Source organism: Columba livia, chromosome 11, assembly GCF_036013475.1.
Source record: "Columba livia isolate bColLiv1 breed racing homer chromosome 11, bColLiv1.pat.W.v2, whole genome shotgun sequence".
NCBI classification, from domain to species: Eukaryota; Metazoa; Chordata; class Aves; order Columbiformes; family Columbidae; genus Columba; species Columba livia.
The window spans coordinates 22,055,659-22,071,838 of NC_088612.1; the positions used below are offsets into that span (position 1 = coordinate 22,055,659).

A 16,180-nucleotide genomic window follows, 5' to 3' on the forward strand; every position below is an offset into this window, starting at 1 on the left:
GGCACTGTTTGAGTTTGTGCAGTCTTTGCTGGGGAAGGTTGAGATGGGTTGCACTGTGCTGGCCTGGATACTGCAGAGCTGAGTTCGGCTGGGAGATGTTTGGTTTGGTTTCCCAACAAGGACAACGGGCTTTGTATGTGTCCCTGTGTGTGCAGAAGGTGAGCGTGAGCATTCACATGGGGACACAGACATTCAGTGAGGCCTGTGATGAGCACACTGTTCAGCAGTCCCTGTGGCTCACCCTCTGCACAAGTCATGCAGGCATCAGCAGTACATCAAAGGGGAGGACAAAGAGCTGAGCTGGTCATTCTCATCACAAAGGTCCAACTGTTTCACTCCTGGACCTGAAGGTGCTGTTCCTAGGGGATGTCACCTTTGCTTTTCTTCTTCCCACAGGGCATATGAGCTCAGCTCGGAGGATTTATTGTTTACTGAAAAACAAGTCTGTCGAAAGAATGGTTAGGAGTTCGGAGAGCCTTATGACTCCTTGCCTAAAGGTAATTCAAGCCAAAATGGATTTGTTTTTCCCCTTGTGCTCATCCTGCAGGCCAGCATCCTTTGTGGGATGTGGTAAAGGCAGGGATTCAGAGCTCCCAGGTGCTACTGGGAGGTCGGGGTCAGAGTGAAACAGTTGCCTTAGTGGGTCCAAAAAGCTGAAGAGTGCGAGGGCCGGGCAGAGGATAAGCCACAAAGACTTGGGCTGGCCACTGCCCAAGTGCCTAAGCCACCTGCTAAACTTGTGAGTGTCTGCTGCTCAGGCCAAGGCCCTGAGCTGGAAACAATAGCGAGGTGACTTGAGGTGCTGAAATCCTCAGTGCCCGAAGGGCAGCGTGCAGCGTGGAGGGTCGGTGGCTGTGGGCGTGCTCCAGGAATGGCCGTGGCCAGCAAGCCACTGAGCTTCTCTGAGAGCACCTGAGATGAGACGAACAACCACGTCCTCTGGCCTCAGGGGTCAGCATAATGACTGCTGCACCTCAAAGGGCACACTTTGGTCTCCGTCACGTGTTACACGCGAGCAAAACCTCTCAGATGAAAGGGGAAAAATCTAATCATCCAGGAGACCTCTGCAAGCAAATACTGCTAGTTAGCAAAGTGCTTCATGCATGAAGAATGCTTCTGGATGCCCAAGGACTGGACGCAGGGTATAAAAGTCCATGCGTCTCCAGGCCTGCCAAACACTGCCCTTGCGGCCATCTCCTCAGTCGCCTAGGTAAGTCCGAGCTGAGCACACACAGGCTCTTTCTGTGAGCACGCTTGTGCTTCTGACCCGTCCTCTTCCCTCAGCTTCCATCTGGGGCTCATGCCCGGCTCTGTGTTTCAGCTCTGACACCCTCACCAAGAGATGTCTTGCTACAGACCCTGCCTCCCTTACCCCTGCGGACCAGCCCCCCTTGCAAACAGCTGCAACGAGTCTTGCGTTCTGCGGTGCGCTGACTCCACCACCGTCATCGAACCCCCCCCGGCGGTGGTCACCCTGCCCGGCCCCATCCTCACCTCTTTCCCTCAGAGCACAGCCGTGGGGTCCGCTCTGTCAGCTGCTGTTGGGAGTTCCCTCAGCACTGGAGGGGTCCCCGTCTCTTCCGGGGGAGCCCTTGGCTTTGGGAGATTCACAGGCCTTGGGAGCGGTCTGTGTGGGCCCCTGCGTTCCTGCCACCTGTACTAGTAGGGCCAGCGGATCGCTCACCTTGGGAAGAACAACCAGGAATGGAGAAACGAGATCTGGACCCAGGACCCAGGAGATGCCGGGTGTTCCCAGCGTATGAGATACCTGCCTCATCCTCATGCTCTAACTGGAAGGGAGCCATGTGTCATCCCTTGACGTCATGCCCTTCTTGCTCTTATCATTCCTTTGCTTTCTCTGCTACTGCCAGGCAGCCCACGCATCCTCGCTGCTGGGCTTCAAAGCTTTTGCTGATGACCAGGGCAACATACTCCACCCACCCCTGCTGTGGGTGGCAGGTTATTCTCACCATCTGCGGCTGCAATGGAGAGAAAAGAGCACCTTGCATGCCACTGCAAAAAGTGATGTCCTCTTGCCCTGGGAAGCCCTGGGCCTCTCACGCTCAGTGTTCTTCCACCTTCCTTTAAAAATTAAACTTTGTCTTCTCATTAAAAAAATGTTGCATCCCAGCCTGAGCCTCCGTGTGTTTCTTTCTCCCGAAGTTGCAACTTTGTTCTGGGCACCATGTGCTGTGGGGCTGGTGATTTTCTCCACAGGTCGATGCACAATTTCCTGCTCAGCCTTTCTACGCTGCCCTTGCCTCATCCCTGGCCACGTGCAGGCCAGTCGCTTTGAGATGGACTTTCGCTTGGTCTCCCTCCAAGCCTTCGTGGTGGCTGCTGAGGATGGACGTGGGCAGGCCCATCATGGAAAGGCAGGGAGGGCCTTTTGGAGGCATGCTGATGGAGACGGTGGGACGTCTCTCTCTTGCCACCTGCGGCGTGTTGGGGCAGGATCAGGGCAGTCAGTTTTGTCGAGCCAGGGACGGGTCAGCCCCAGCTTGGGCGTAGCCCATCCAAGTGGTGCCACTGTGACTGTCTGAGGAAGGTGATGCTCACTCACAGGTCCCACCTTCCGTGAGCCGTTCTAAGAGTATCCTGCCTCATGAGTATTAGCCTCATCTAGGTGTTCCTGCTGCGCCAGGGGGATTGGACAAGGTCATCTTTTGAGGTCCCTTCCAATCCCTAACATGCTGTGATTCTGTGATACTCTCCTCTAGTTTAAAACCATTGCCCCTTGTCCAGTCGCAACAGGCCTTGATAAAAACTTTGTTCCCCATCGTTCGTATAAACCCTCTTCAGGTACTGAAGGGCCACAACAGGGTCTCCTGAGTGCCTTCTCTTCTCCAGGCTGAACAGCCCCTATTCTCTCAGCCTTTCTTCATAGGAGACGTTCTCCATCCCTCTCATCATTTTTGTGGCCTCCTCTGGAAGCCTCTCTAGGAGGTCCATGTCTTTCCTGTTAGCTGCCGTTGGGACTCCAGAGCTGCATGCAGGGCTCCAGGTGGTGTCCCTTGAGAGCATAGGGACAGAATCACCTCCCTGAACCTGCTGGCCACGCTCCTTTTGATGCAGCCAAGGCTACGGTTGGATTTCTGGGCTGCGAGTGCACATTGCAGGCTCACGACTATGTCATGTAGATATTCATCAGAGACAGCTCTTCACGCTCTATCCATTTCTTGACGGAGAAGGCAACGCCTTCACCCTTCCTTCCTCACCTGCCACTTCTGAACATCCCACAGCCATCAACTGCGGCACTCCAGCCATGGGACTTGTCCCACTAAGCTTCCGTAACGGCCACTAGGGTGTAGCCTTCTAGCAGCACAGTGGCTTCCAACTCCTGTTTCTGGCCCATGCTGTTTGCATTGATGTAGAGGCACTCTACCTGGGCTGTAATCTCCGTTGCCTTCCTAGAGGAACACACTTCAGTTGCTCTGAGGTATTTCACTGGTGCTTCCTTGTTGGCTCCTTTTACCTCAGGAGCTCCTGGCTCATCCTCATAGGACTTCAAGTGCGCTGCAGTGTACCCAGCACGTCTCAGAGCATCAGGCCCTCACTCGCACCCCATCCCACTCAACTCAGCATGTCATTCCACAGCTTTGTCACGGGCGGGCCTGCTATCATTCCCCCTCCCTCTTCAAGTCTAGTTTAAAGCTCTGCCAATGAGCTCCACTAGCTCGAGAGCACATTTATCCCAGTAAAGGTGAATGTCTCACATGGGATTCCCCAGCCAGGAGACATCAACCAGGAACTGGGTGATTTTTATGTGGGCTGCAAAGGTGACAGGACTACTGGTGACTCTTGTGCTGATGTGGGCGATGGCACTTAATGCCATAGCAGATCTGTTCAGTTCCACGATCAAAGTTCTTTGGTCAAGAAGCACTGCCTCTTCCCTAGAAGACATCCCGTTGGTACAAGCCATCCTTTCCTCACTGGGAATAACAGAAGAGCTTGGTGTCAAGGTGCCGTCCCATAGACAGGAGGGGCAGAAACAGACACCACTTCCTGCTGGTTTTCATTCCCCGCTTCATGCAGGAGGGAGAGACTGCCTGTGCTTCATCTCATCAGGGTCTCTCCATGGTGATGCCTGGCTCTTCATCCATGGTGCTTTACGGTTTCTCTCCTTCACGCTGCCAAATGAGGGTGCTCGAGAGAAACACTGATGCAGTAACAAACGCTTGGGGCTGAGACGGCTTGATCACAGGCAGCAGCTAAACCCCTGCACGGTCGCTAGCTCCCTCCCCTCACCCCCAGCCCAGAGGGACAGCAGAGAGAATAGGAAAGGCTGGAAAATTAATGGCTCACCATACAGACAGTTTAATAGGTGAAGGAAAGAGAGAAAAACATAATTATGTCATCCAAGCCCCAGGAGTGGATTGATGTGCAGCCAGTCTCCAGGCATCAGGTACTTGTCAGAGGCACCATGAGGTAGTGCTGGGACTCCTCCCTGCGTACTGGCAGCACGGCTGAGCTGCCAGGAGGTGCACGTTCTGTCCCACAGCTCAGTCCTGTCCTGATGATCCTAGGGAAGGACTAGGAAATCCCTCAGCTGTGTTGTCCCTCAGGATCAGCGTCTCACGTGCCACAGCTTTTCCTGTGCCGTCTCTTGTGAAGGCTGTGTTTGTTGGGCATGACAGAGAGATCACTCTGGATAACCAACATCAAGCCGTTGACTCTTTGAGTGTGACCATCCAGCCAATTCCTTATCCAACGAGTAGTCCACACAACAAATCTATATCTCTACATTTCAGAGACAAGGATTTTGTACAGGACAGTATTCAAGGCTTCACACAAGTCCAGGTAGGTGCTGTCAGTCACTCTTCCCTTATCCACCACAGTTGTAACACCGTCATAGAGGGCCACTCAGTTTGTCAGGCAAGATTTGCCCTTGGGGGAGGCATGTGGGCTGTCATTAAGCACCTCTCTGTTTTCCATGTGCCTTAGCCTAGTTTCCAGGAGGATCTGCTGCATGGTCTTGCTGGGCACAGGGGTGAGACTGACCAGCATGTAGTTTCCCAGGTCTTCCTTTTTTCACCTTTTAAGAGTGTGGCTGTCACTGTGGACAGTCACTGGGACCCTCACCGGTCTGCCACAACTACTCACATTTGATGAGTAGTGCCTTAGTACTTTGACCTGTCAGTTCCCTCAGAGCTATCCTATAAGGCCCCACCAACTGGTGTATATTCGTGTTCTTTACGTGGTCTCAAACGTGATCTTCTGCTACGGTGGGGTATACTTCATTCTCCCAGTCTCTGCCTTTTCATCCTATGAATCTGGTGGCGTGGCTAAAGCAGTTGCAGGTGAAGACTGAGGCAAAAAGTTTTTGAATACCTCAGCTTTCTCCATGTCGGTGGTAGCCAGCTGTACCCTTTTGCTCTTTGGGGGAGGTCAGTTCCTTTCATCTTCCCTTGTTGTCCTATGTACCCGAAGAAAGAAAACCCTTGGTAATTGTTCAGGTCCCTTGCCAAGTTCAGCTCCAGCTGTGCCTTGGCTTTCTTTAGCCCCTTCTTGCAGTCCCAGGCCGTTTCACTATAATCTCCCCAGGATGTGTGTCGCAGCCAGCACTGCCTGTGCATTTTGGTTTTGTGTCTTAGTTTGGCTAAGAGGTCTTGACTCAGGCAAGCTGGACTCCTGCCTCTCCTGCACGACTTCTTGCACATCCAAACTGAGAGCTGTAATGCCCAAAGCAAAACGTCTTTCAAGGTCTGCCAGCTCCTATTTGCTCCTGTATGTCTGAGGCCAGTTTCCCAAGGGATCCCATCTACTAGTGACCTAAACAGACAAACATTTTCCTTTCAGAGGTTTAGGGGGCACTAACTCTGCTTTCTACCCATCCAGTATGCCTCAAGACTGAGAATTCTATCAGGGCATGATAGCTGCAGCACAGGTGAAGCTACAGCCTCACCCAAAGACTCAGCCACTGACCATTTCACATCAAAAAGCAGAATACCTCCTTCCAGGGAAGAGTCAAAAAGCAGAGATGCAATTTGTCTTCAGTGCCTCAATTTGATTTGACTTGATTTGATTTGATTTGATTTGATTTGATTTGATTTGATTTAGTGTGGAATGGCACTGTTTGAGTGTGTGCAGTCTTTGCTGGGGAAGGCTGAGATGGGTTGCACTGTGCTGGCCTGGATGCAGCGGAGCTGAGTTCGGCTGGGAGATGTTTGGTTTGGTTTCCCAACAAGGACAACGGGCTTTGTATGTGTCCCTGTGTGTGCAGAAGGTGAGCGTGAGCATTCACATGGGGACACGGGCATTCAGTGAGGCCTGTGATGAGCACACTGTTCAGCAGTCCCTGTGGTTCACCCTCTGCCCAAGTCATGCAGGCATCAGCAGTACATCAAAGGGGAGGACAAAGAGCTGAGCTGGTCATTCTCATCACAAAGGTCCAACTGTTTCACTCCTGGACCTGAAGGTGCTGTTCCTAGGGGATGTCACCTTTGCTTTTCTTCTTCCCACAGGGCATATGAGCTCAGCTCGGAGGACTTATTGTTTACTGAAAAACAAGTCTGTCGAAAGAATGGTTAGGAGTTCGGAGAGCCTTATGACTCCTTGCCTAAAGGTAATTCAAGCCAAAATGGATTTGTTTTTCCCCTCGTGCATATCCTGCAGGCCAGCATCCTTTGTGGGATGTGGTAAAGGCAGGGATTCAGAGCTCCCAGGTGCTACTGGGAGGTCGGGGTCAGAGTGAAACAGTTGCCTTAATGGGTACAAAAAGCTGAAGAGTGCGAGGGCCGGGCAGAGGATGAGCCACAAAGACTTGGGCTGGCCACTGCCCAAGTGCCTAAGCCACCTGCTAAACTTGTGAGTGTCTGCTGCTCAGGCCAAGGCCCTGAGCTGGAAACAATAGCGAGGTGACTTGAGGTGCTGAAATCCTCAGTGCCCGAAGGGCAGCGTGCAGCGTGGAGGGGCGGTGGCTGTGGGCGTGCTCCAGGAATGGCCGTGGCCAGCAAGCCACTGAGCTTCTCTGAGAGCACCTGAGATGAGATGAACAACCACGTCCTCCGGCCGTCGGGGTCAGCATAATGACTGCTGCGCCTCAAAGGGCACACTTTGGTCTCCGTCACGTGTTACACGCGAGCAAAACCTCTCAGATGAAAGGGGAAAAATCTAGTCATCCAGGAGACCTCTGCAAGCAAATACTGCTAGTTAGCAAAGTGCTTCATGCATGAAGAATGCTTCTGGATGCCCAAGGACAGGAGGCAGGGTATAAAAGTCCATGCGTCTCCAGGCCTGCCAAACACTGCCCTTGCGGCCATCTCCTCAGTCGCCTAGGTAAGTCCGAGCTGAGCACACACGGGCTCTTTCTGTGAGCACGCTTGTGCTTCTGACCCATCCTCTTCCCTCGGCTTCCATCTGGGGCTCATGCCCGGCTCTGTGTTTCAGCTCTGCCTCCCTCACCGAGAGATGTCTTGCTACAGACCCTGCCTCCCTTACCCCTGCGGACCAGCCCCCCTTGCAAACAGCTGCAATGAGTCTTGCGTTCTGCGGTGCGCTGACTCTACCACCGTCATCGAACCCCCCCCGGTGGTGGTCACCCTGCCCGGCCCCATCCTCACCTCTTTCCCTCAGAGCACAGCCGTGGGGTCCGCTCTGTCAGCTGCTGTTGGGAGTTCCCTCAGCACTGGAGGGGTCCCCGTCTCTTCCGGGGGAGCCCTTGGCTTTGGAAGATTCACAGGCCTTGGGAGCGGTCTGTGTGGGCCCCTGCGTTCCTGCCACCTGTACTAGTAGGGCCAGCGGATCGCTCACCTTGGGAAGAACAACCAGGAATGGAGAAACGAGATCTGGACCCAGGACCCAGGAGATGCCGGGTGTTCCCAGCGTATGAGATACCTGCCTCATCCTCATGCTCTAACTGGAAGGGAGCCATGTGTCATCCCTTGACACCACGCCCTTCTTGCTCTTAGTCTTCCTTTGCTTTCTCTGCTACTGCCAGGCAGCCCACGCATCCTCGCTGCTGGGCTTCAAAGCTTTTGCTGATGACCAGGGCAACATACTCCACCCACCCCTGCTGTGGGTGGCAGGTTATTCTCACCATCTGCGGCTGCAATGGAGAGAAAAGAGCGCCTTGCATGCCACTGCAAAAAGTGATGTCCTCTTGCCCTGGGAAGCCCTGGGCCTCTCACGCTCAGTGTTCTTCCACCTTCCTTTAAAAATTAAACTTTGTCTTCTCATTAAAAAAATGTTGCATCCCAGCCTGAGCCTCCGTGTGTTTCTTTCTCCTGAAGTCACAACTTTGTTCTGGGCACCATGTGCTGTGGGGCTGGTGATTTTCTCCACAGGTCGATGCACAATTTCCTGTTCAGCCTTTCCACGCTGCCCTTGCCTCATCCCTGGCCACGTGCAGGCCAGTCGCTTTGAGATGGACTTTCGCTTGGTCTCCCTCCAAGCCTTCGTGGTGGCTGCTGAGGATGGACGTGGGCAGGCCCATCACGGAAAGGCAGGGAGGGCCTTTTGGAGGCATGCTGATGGAGACGGTGGGACATCTCTCTCTTGCCACCTGCGGCGTGTTGGGGCAGGATCAGGGCAGTCAGTTTTGTCGAGCCAGGGACGGGTCAGCCCCAGCTTGGACGTAGCCCATCCAAGTGGTGCCACTGTGACTGTCTGAGGAAGGTGATGCTCACTCACAGGTCCCACCTTCCGTGAACCGTTCTAAGAGTATCCTGCCTCATGAGTATTAGCCTCATCTAGGTGTTCCTGCTGCGCCAGGGGGATTGGACAAGGTCATCTTTTGAGGTCCCTTCCAATCCCTAACATGCTGTGATTCTGTGATACTCTCCTCTAGTTTAAAACCATTGCCCCTTGTCCAGTCGCAACAGGCCTTGATAAAAACTTTGTTCCCCATCGTTCGTATAAACCCTCTTCAGGTACTGAAGGGCCACAACAGGGTCTCCTGAGTGCCTTCTCTTCTCCAGGCTGAACAGCCCCTATTCTCTCAGCCTTTCTTCATAGGAGACGTTCTCCATCCCTCTCATCATTTTTGTGGCCTCCTCTGGAAGCCTCTCCAGGAGGTCCATGTCTTTCCTTTTAGCTGCCGTTGGGACTCCAGCGCTGCATGCAGGGCTCCATGTGGTGTCCCTTGAGAGCACAGGGACAGAATCACCTCCCTAAACCTGCTGGCCACGCTCCTTTTGATGCAGCCAAGGCTACGGTTGGATTTCTGGGCTGCGAGTGCACATTGCAGGCTCATGACTATGTCATGTAGATATTCATCAGAGACAGCTCTTCACGCTCTATCCATTTCTTGATGGAGAAGGCAACGCCTTCACCCTTCCTTCCTCACCTGCCACTTCTGAACATCCCGTAGCCGCCAATTGTGGCACTCCAGCCATGGGACTTGTCCCACTAAGCTTCCGTAACGGCCACTAGGGTGTAGCCTTCTAGCAGCACAGTGGCTTCCAACTCCTGTTTCTGGCCCATGCTGTTTGCATTGATGTAGAGGCACTCTAGCTGGGCTGTAATCTGCGTTGCCTTCCTAGAGGAACACACTTCAGTTGCTCTGAGGTATTTCACTGGTGCTTCCTTGTTGGCTCCTTTTACCTCAGGAGCTCCTGGCTCATCCTCATAGGACTTCAAGTGCGCTGCAGTGTACCCAGCACGTCTCAGAGCATCAGGCCCTCACTCGCACCCCACCCCACTCAACTCAGCATGTCATTCCACAGCTTTGTCACGGGCGGGCCTGCTATCATTCCCCCTCCCTCTTCAAGTCTAGTTTAAAGCTCTGCCAATGAGCTCCACTAGCTCGAGAGCACATTTATCCCAGTAAAGGTGAATGTCTCACATGGGATTCCCCAGCCAGGAGACATCAACCAGGAACTGGGTGATTTTTATGTGGGCTGCAAAGGTGACAGGACTACTGGTGACTCTTGTGCTGATGTGGGTGATGGCACTTAATGCCATAGCAGATCTGTTCAGTTCCACGATCAAAGTTCTTTGGTCAAGAAGCACTGCCTCTTCCCTAGAAGACATCCCGTTGGTACAAGCCATCCTTTCCTCACTGGGAATAACAGAAGAGCTTGGTGTCAAGGTGCCGTGCCATAGACAGGAGGGGCAGAGACAGACACCACTTCCTGCTGGTTTTCATTCCCCGCTTCACGCAGGAGGGAGAGACTGCCTCTGCTTCATCTCATCAGGGTCTCTCCATGGTGATGCCTGGCTCTTCATCCACGGTGCTCTACGGTTTCTCTCCTTCACGCTGCCAAATGAGGGTGCTCGAGAGAAACACTGATGCAGTAACAAACGCTTGGGGCTGAGACGGCTTGATCACAGGCAGCAGCTAAACCCCTGCACGGTCGCTAGCTCCCTCCCCTCACCCCCAGCCCAGAGGGACAGCAGAGAGAATAGGAAAGGCTGGAAAATTAATGGCTCACCATACAGACAGTTTAATAGGTGAAGGAAAGAGAGAAAAACATAATTATGTCATCCAAGCCCCAGGAGTGGATTGATGTGCAGCCAGTCTCCAGGCATCAGGTACTTGTCAGAGGCACCATGAGGTAGTGCTGGGACTCCTCCCTGCGTACTGGCAGCACGGCTGAGCTGCCAGGAGGTGCACGTTCTGTCCCACAGCTCAGTCCTGTCCTGATGATCCTAGGGAAGGACTAGGAAATCCCTCAGCTGTGTTGTCCCTCAGGATCAGCGTCTCACGTGCCACAGCTTTTCCTGTGCCGTCTCTTGTGAAGGCTGTGTTTGTTGGGCATGACAGAGAGATCACTCTGGATAACCAACATCAAGCCGTTGACTCTTTGAGTGTGACCATCCAGCCAATTCCTTATCCAACGAGTAGTCCACACAACAAATCTATATCTCTACATTTCAGAGACAAGGATTTTGTACAGGACAGTATTCAAGGCTTCACACAAGTCCAGGTAGGTGCTGTCAGTCACTCTTCCCTTATCCACCACAGTTGTAACACCGTCATAGAGGGCCACTCAGTTTGTCAGGCAAGATTTGCCCTTGGGGGAGGCATGTGGGCTGTCATTAAGCACCTCTCTGTTTTCCATGTGCCTTAGCCTAGTTTCCAGGAGGATCTGCTGCATGGTCTTGCTGGGCACAGGGGTGAGACTGACCAGCATGTAGTTTCCCAGGTCTTCCTTTTTTCACCTTTTAAGAGTGTGGCTGTCACTGTGGACAGTCACTGGGACCCTCACCGGTCTGCCACAACTACTCACATTTGATGAGTAGTGCCTTAGTACTTTGACCTGTCAGTTCCCTCAGAGCTATCCTATAAGGCCCCACCAACTGGTGTATATTCGTGTTCTTTACGTGGTCTCAAACGTGATCTTCTGCTACGGTGGGGTATACTTCATTCTCCCAGTCTCTGCCTTTTCATCCTATGAATCTGGTGGCGTGGCTAAAGCAGTTGCAGGTGAAGACTGAGGCAAAAAGTTTTTGAATACCTCAGCTTTCTCCATGTCGGTGGTAGCCAGCTGTACCCTTTTGCTCTTTGGGGGAGGTCAGTTCCTTTCATCTTCCCTTGTTGTCCTATGTACCCGAAGAAAGAAAACCCTTGGTAATTGTTCAGGTCCCTTGCCAAGTTCAGCTCCAGCTGTGCCTTGGCTTTCTTTAGCCCCTTCTTGCAGTCCCAGGCCGTTTCACTATAATCTCCCCAGGATGTGTGTCGCAGCCAGCACTGCCTGTGCATTTTGGTTTTGTGTCTTAGTTTGGCTAAGAGGTCTTGACTCAGGCAAGCTGGACTCCTGCCTCTCCTGCACGACTTCTTGCACATCCAAACTGAGAGCTGTAATGCCCAAAGCAAAACGTCTTTCAAGGTCTGCCAGCTCCTATTTGCTCCTGTATGTCTGAGGCCAGTTTCCCAAGGGATCCCATCTACTAGTGACCTAAACAGACAAACATTTTCCTTTCAGAGGTTTAGGGGGCACTAACTCTGCTTTCTACCCATCTAGTATGCCTCAAGACTGAGAATTCTATCAGGGCATGATAGCTGCAGCACAGGTGAAGCTACAGCCTCACCCAAAGACTCAGCCACTGACCATTTCACATCAAAAAGCAGAATACCTCCTTCCAGGGAAGAGTCAAAAAGCAGAGATGCAATTTGTCTTCAGTGCCTCAATTTGATTTGACTTGATTTGATTTGATTTGATTTGATTTGATTTGATTTGATTTGATTTAGTGTGGAATGGCACTGTTTGAGTTTGTGCAGTCTTTGCTGGGGAAGGCTGAGATGGGTTGCACTGTGCTGGCCTGGATGCAGCGGAGCTGAGTTCGGCTGGGAGATGTTTGGTTTGGTTTCCCAACAAGGACAACGGGCTTTGTATGTGTCCCTGTGTGTGCAGAAGGTGAGCGTGAGCATTCACATGGGGACACGGGCATTCAGTGAGGCCTGTGATGAGCACACTGTTCAGCAGTCCCTGTGGTTCACCCTCTGCCCAAGTCATACAGGCATCAGCAGTACATCAAAGGGGAGGACAAAGAGCTGAGCTGGTCATTCTCATCACAAAGGTCCAGCTGTTTCACTCCTGGACCTGAAGGTGCTGTTCCTAGGGGATGTCACCTTTGCTTTTCTTCTTCCCACAGGGCATATGAGCTCAGCTCGGAGGATTTATTGTTTACTGAAAAACAAGTCTGTCGAAAGAATGGTTAGGAGTTCGGAGAGCCTTATGACTCCTTGCCTAAAGGTAATTCAAGCCAAAATGGATTTGTTTTTCCCCTCGTGCTCATCCTGCAGGCCAACATCCTTTGTGGGATGTGGTAAAGGCAGGGATTCAGAGCTCCCAGGTGCTACTGGGAGGTCGGGGTCAGAGTGAAACAGTTGCCTTAGTGGGTCCAAAAAGCTGAAGAGTGCGAGGGCCGGGCAGAGGATAAGCCACAAAGACTTGGGCTGGCCACTGCCCAAGTGCCTAAGCCACCTGCTAAACTTGTGAGTGTCTGCTGCTCAGGCCAAGGCCCTGAGCTGGAAACAATAGCGAGGTGACTTGAGGTGCTGAAATCCTCAGTGCCCGAAGGGCAGCGTGCAGCGTGGAGGGGCGGTGGCTGTGGGCGTGCTCCAGGAATGGCCGTGGCCAGCAAGCCACTGAGCTTCTCTGAGAGCACCTGAGATGAGACGAACAACCACGTCCTCCGGCCTTAGGGGTCAGCATGACTGCTGCGCCTCAAAGGGCACACTTTGGTCTCCGTCACGTGTTACACGCGAGCAAAACCTCTCAGATGAAAGGGGAAAAATCTAATCATCCAGGAAACCTCTGCAAGCAAATACTGCTAGTTAGCAAAGTGCTTCATGCATGAAGAATGCTTCTGGATGCCCAAGGACAGGAGGCAGGGTATAAAAGTCCATGCGTCTCCAGGCCTGCCAAACACTGCCCTTGCGGCCATCTCCTCAGTCGCCTAGGTAAGTCCGAGCTGAGCACACACGGGCTCTTTCTGTGAGCACGCTTGTGCTTCTGACCCATCCTCTTCCCTCGGCTTCCATCTGGGGCTCATGCCCGGCTCTGTGTTTCAGCTCTGCCTCCCTCGCCGAGAGATGTCTTGCTACAGACCCTGCCTCCCTTACCCCTGCGGACCAGCCCCCCTTGCAAACAGCTGCAATGAGTCTTGCGTTCTGCGGTGCGCTGACTCCACCACCGTCATCGAACCCCCCCCGGTGGTGGTCACCCTGCCCGGCCCCATCCTCACCTCTTTCCCTCAGAGCACAGCCGTGGGGTCCGCTCTGTCAGCTGCTGTTGGGAGTTCCCTCAGCACTGGAGGGGTCCCCGTCTCTTCCGGGGGAGCCCTTGGCTTTGGGAGATTCACAGGCCTTGGGAGCGGTCTGTGTGGGCCCCTGCGTTCCTGCCACCTGTACTAGTAGGGCCAGCGGATCGCTCACCTTGGGAAGAACAACCAGGAATGGAGAAACGAGATCTGGACCCAGGACCCAGGAGATGCCGGGTGTTCCCAGCGTATGAGATACCTGCCTCATCCTCATGCTCTAACTGGAAGGGAGCCATGTGTCATCCCTTGACACCATGCCCTTCTTGGTCTTAGTCTTCCTTTGCTTTCTCTGCTACTGCCAGGCAGCCCACGCATCCTCGCTGCTGGGCTTCAAAGCTTTTGCTGATGACCAGGGCAACATACTCCACCCACCCCTGCTGTGGGTGGCAGGTTATTCTCACCATCTGCGGCTGCAATGGAGAGAAAAGAGCGCCTTGCATGCCACTGCAAAAAGTGATGTCCTCTTGCCCTGGGAAGCCCTGGGCCTCTCACGCTCAGTGTTCTTCCACCTTCCTTTAAAATTTAAACTTTGTCTTCTCATTAAAAAAATGTTGCATCCCAGCCTGAGCCTCCGTGTGTTTCTTTCTCCTGAAGTCACAACTTTGTTCTGGGCACCATGTGCTGTGGGGCTGGTGATTTTCTCCACAGGTCGATGCACAATTTCCTGTTCAGCCTTTCCACGCTGCCCTTGCCTCATCCCTGGCCACGTGCAGGCCAGTCGCTTTGAGATGGACTTTCGCTTGGTCTCCCTCCAAGCCTTCGTGGTGGCTGCTGAGGATGGACGTGGGCAGGCCCATCACGGAAAGGCAGGGAGGGCCTTTTGGAGGCATGCTGATGGAGACGGTGGGACATCTCTCTCTTGCCACCTGCGGCGTGTTGGGGCAGGATCAGGGCAGTCAGTTTTGTCGAGCCAGGGACGGGTCAGCCCCAGCTTGGACGTAGCCCATCCAAGTGGTGCCACTGTGACTGTCTGAGGAAGGTGATGCTCACTCACAGGTCCCACCTTCCGTGAACCGTTCTAAGAGTATCCTGCCTCATGAGTATTAGCCTCATCTAGGTGTTCCTGCTGCGCCAGGGGGATTGGACAAGGTCATCTTTTGAGGTCCCTTCCAATCCCTAACATGCTGTGATTCTGTGATACTCTCCTCTAGTTTAAAACCATTGCCCCTTGTCCAGTCGCAACAGGCCTTGATAAAAACTTTGTTCCCCATCGTTCGTATAAACCCTCTTCAGGTACTGAAGGGCCACAACAGGGTCTCCTGAGTGCCTTCTCTTCTCCAGGCTGAACAGCCCCTATTCTCTCAGCCTTTCTTCATAGGAGACGTTCTCCATCCCTCTCATCATTTTTGTGGCCTCCTCTGGAAGCCTCTCCAGGAGGTCCATGTCTTTCCTGTTAGCTGCCGTTGGGACTCCAGCGCTGCATGCAGGGCTCCATGTGGTGTCCCTTGAGAGCACAGGGACAGAATCACCTCCCTAAACCTGCTGGCCACGCTCCTTTTGATGCAGCCAAGGCTACGGTTGGATTTCTGGGCTGCGAGTGCACATTGCAGGCTCACGACTATGTCATGTAGATATTCATCAGAGACAGCTCTTCACGCTCTATCCATTTCTTGACGGAGAAGGCAACGCCTTCACCCTTCCTTCCTCACCTGCCACTTCTGAACATCCCGTAGCCGCCATTGTGGCACTCCAGCCATGGGACTTGTCCCACTAAGCTTCCGTAACGGCCACTAGGGTGTAGCCTTCTAGCAGCACAGTGGCTTCCAACTCCTGTTTCTGGCCCATGCTGTTTGCATTGATGTAGAGGCACTCTAGCTGGGCTGTAATCTGCGTTGCCTTCCTAGAGGAACACACTTCAGTTGCTCTGAGGTATTTCACTGGTGCTTCCTTGTTGGCTCCTTTTACCTCAGGAGCTCCTGGCTCATCCTCATAGGACTTCAAGTGCGCTGCAGTGTACCCAGCACGTCTCAGAGCATCAGGCCCTCACTCGCACCCCATCCCACTCAACTCAGCATGTCATTCCACAGCTTTGTCACGGGCGGGCCTGCTATCACTCCCCCTCCCTCTTCAAGTCTAGTTTAAAGCTCTGCCAATGAGCTCCACTAGCTCGAGAGCACATTTATCCCAGTAAAGGTGAATGTCTCACATGGGATTCCCCAGCCAGGAGACATCAACCAGGAACTGGGTGATTTTTATGTGGGCTGCAAAGGTGACAGGACTACTGGTGACTCTTGTGCTGATGTGGGTGATGGCACTTAATGCCATAGCAGATCTGTTCAGTTCCACGATCAAAGTTCTTTGGTCAAGAAGCACTGCCTCTTCCCTAGAAGACATCCCGTTGGTACAAGCCATCCTTTCCTCACTGGGAATAACAGAAGAGCTTGGTGTCAAGGTGCCGTGCCATAGACAGGAGGGGCAGAGACAGACACCACTTCCTGCTGGTTTTCATTCCCCGCTTCACGCAGGAGGGAGA

At 53.2% G+C, this 16,180-nt stretch overlaps 3 long non-coding RNA genes across 3 annotated transcripts; all 3 read left to right on the forward strand.

Annotated features, from left to right (window-relative positions):
• The first annotated feature begins 1,129 nt into the window (after nt 1–1,129).
• LOC135580624 (uncharacterized) lies at nt 1,130–2,130 on the forward strand. Its single transcript, XR_010475542.1, has 2 exons — nt 1,130–1,210; nt 1,322–2,130. It is a non-coding gene; the product is annotated as an uncharacterized LOC135580624 (long non-coding RNA).
• A 5,001-nt stretch (nt 2,131–7,131) lies between these two features.
• Nucleotides 7,132–8,198, forward strand: LOC135580625 (uncharacterized). Its single transcript, XR_010475543.1, has 2 exons — nt 7,132–7,278; nt 7,390–8,198. It is a non-coding gene; the product is annotated as an uncharacterized LOC135580625 (long non-coding RNA).
• Nucleotides 8,199–13,206: 5,008 nt separating this feature from the next.
• LOC135580626 (uncharacterized) lies at nt 13,207–14,268 on the forward strand. The gene is made up of 2 exons (XR_010475544.1): nt 13,207–13,348; nt 13,460–14,268. It is a non-coding gene; the product is annotated as an uncharacterized LOC135580626 (long non-coding RNA).
• Nucleotides 14,269–16,180: the final 1,912 nt, after the last annotated feature.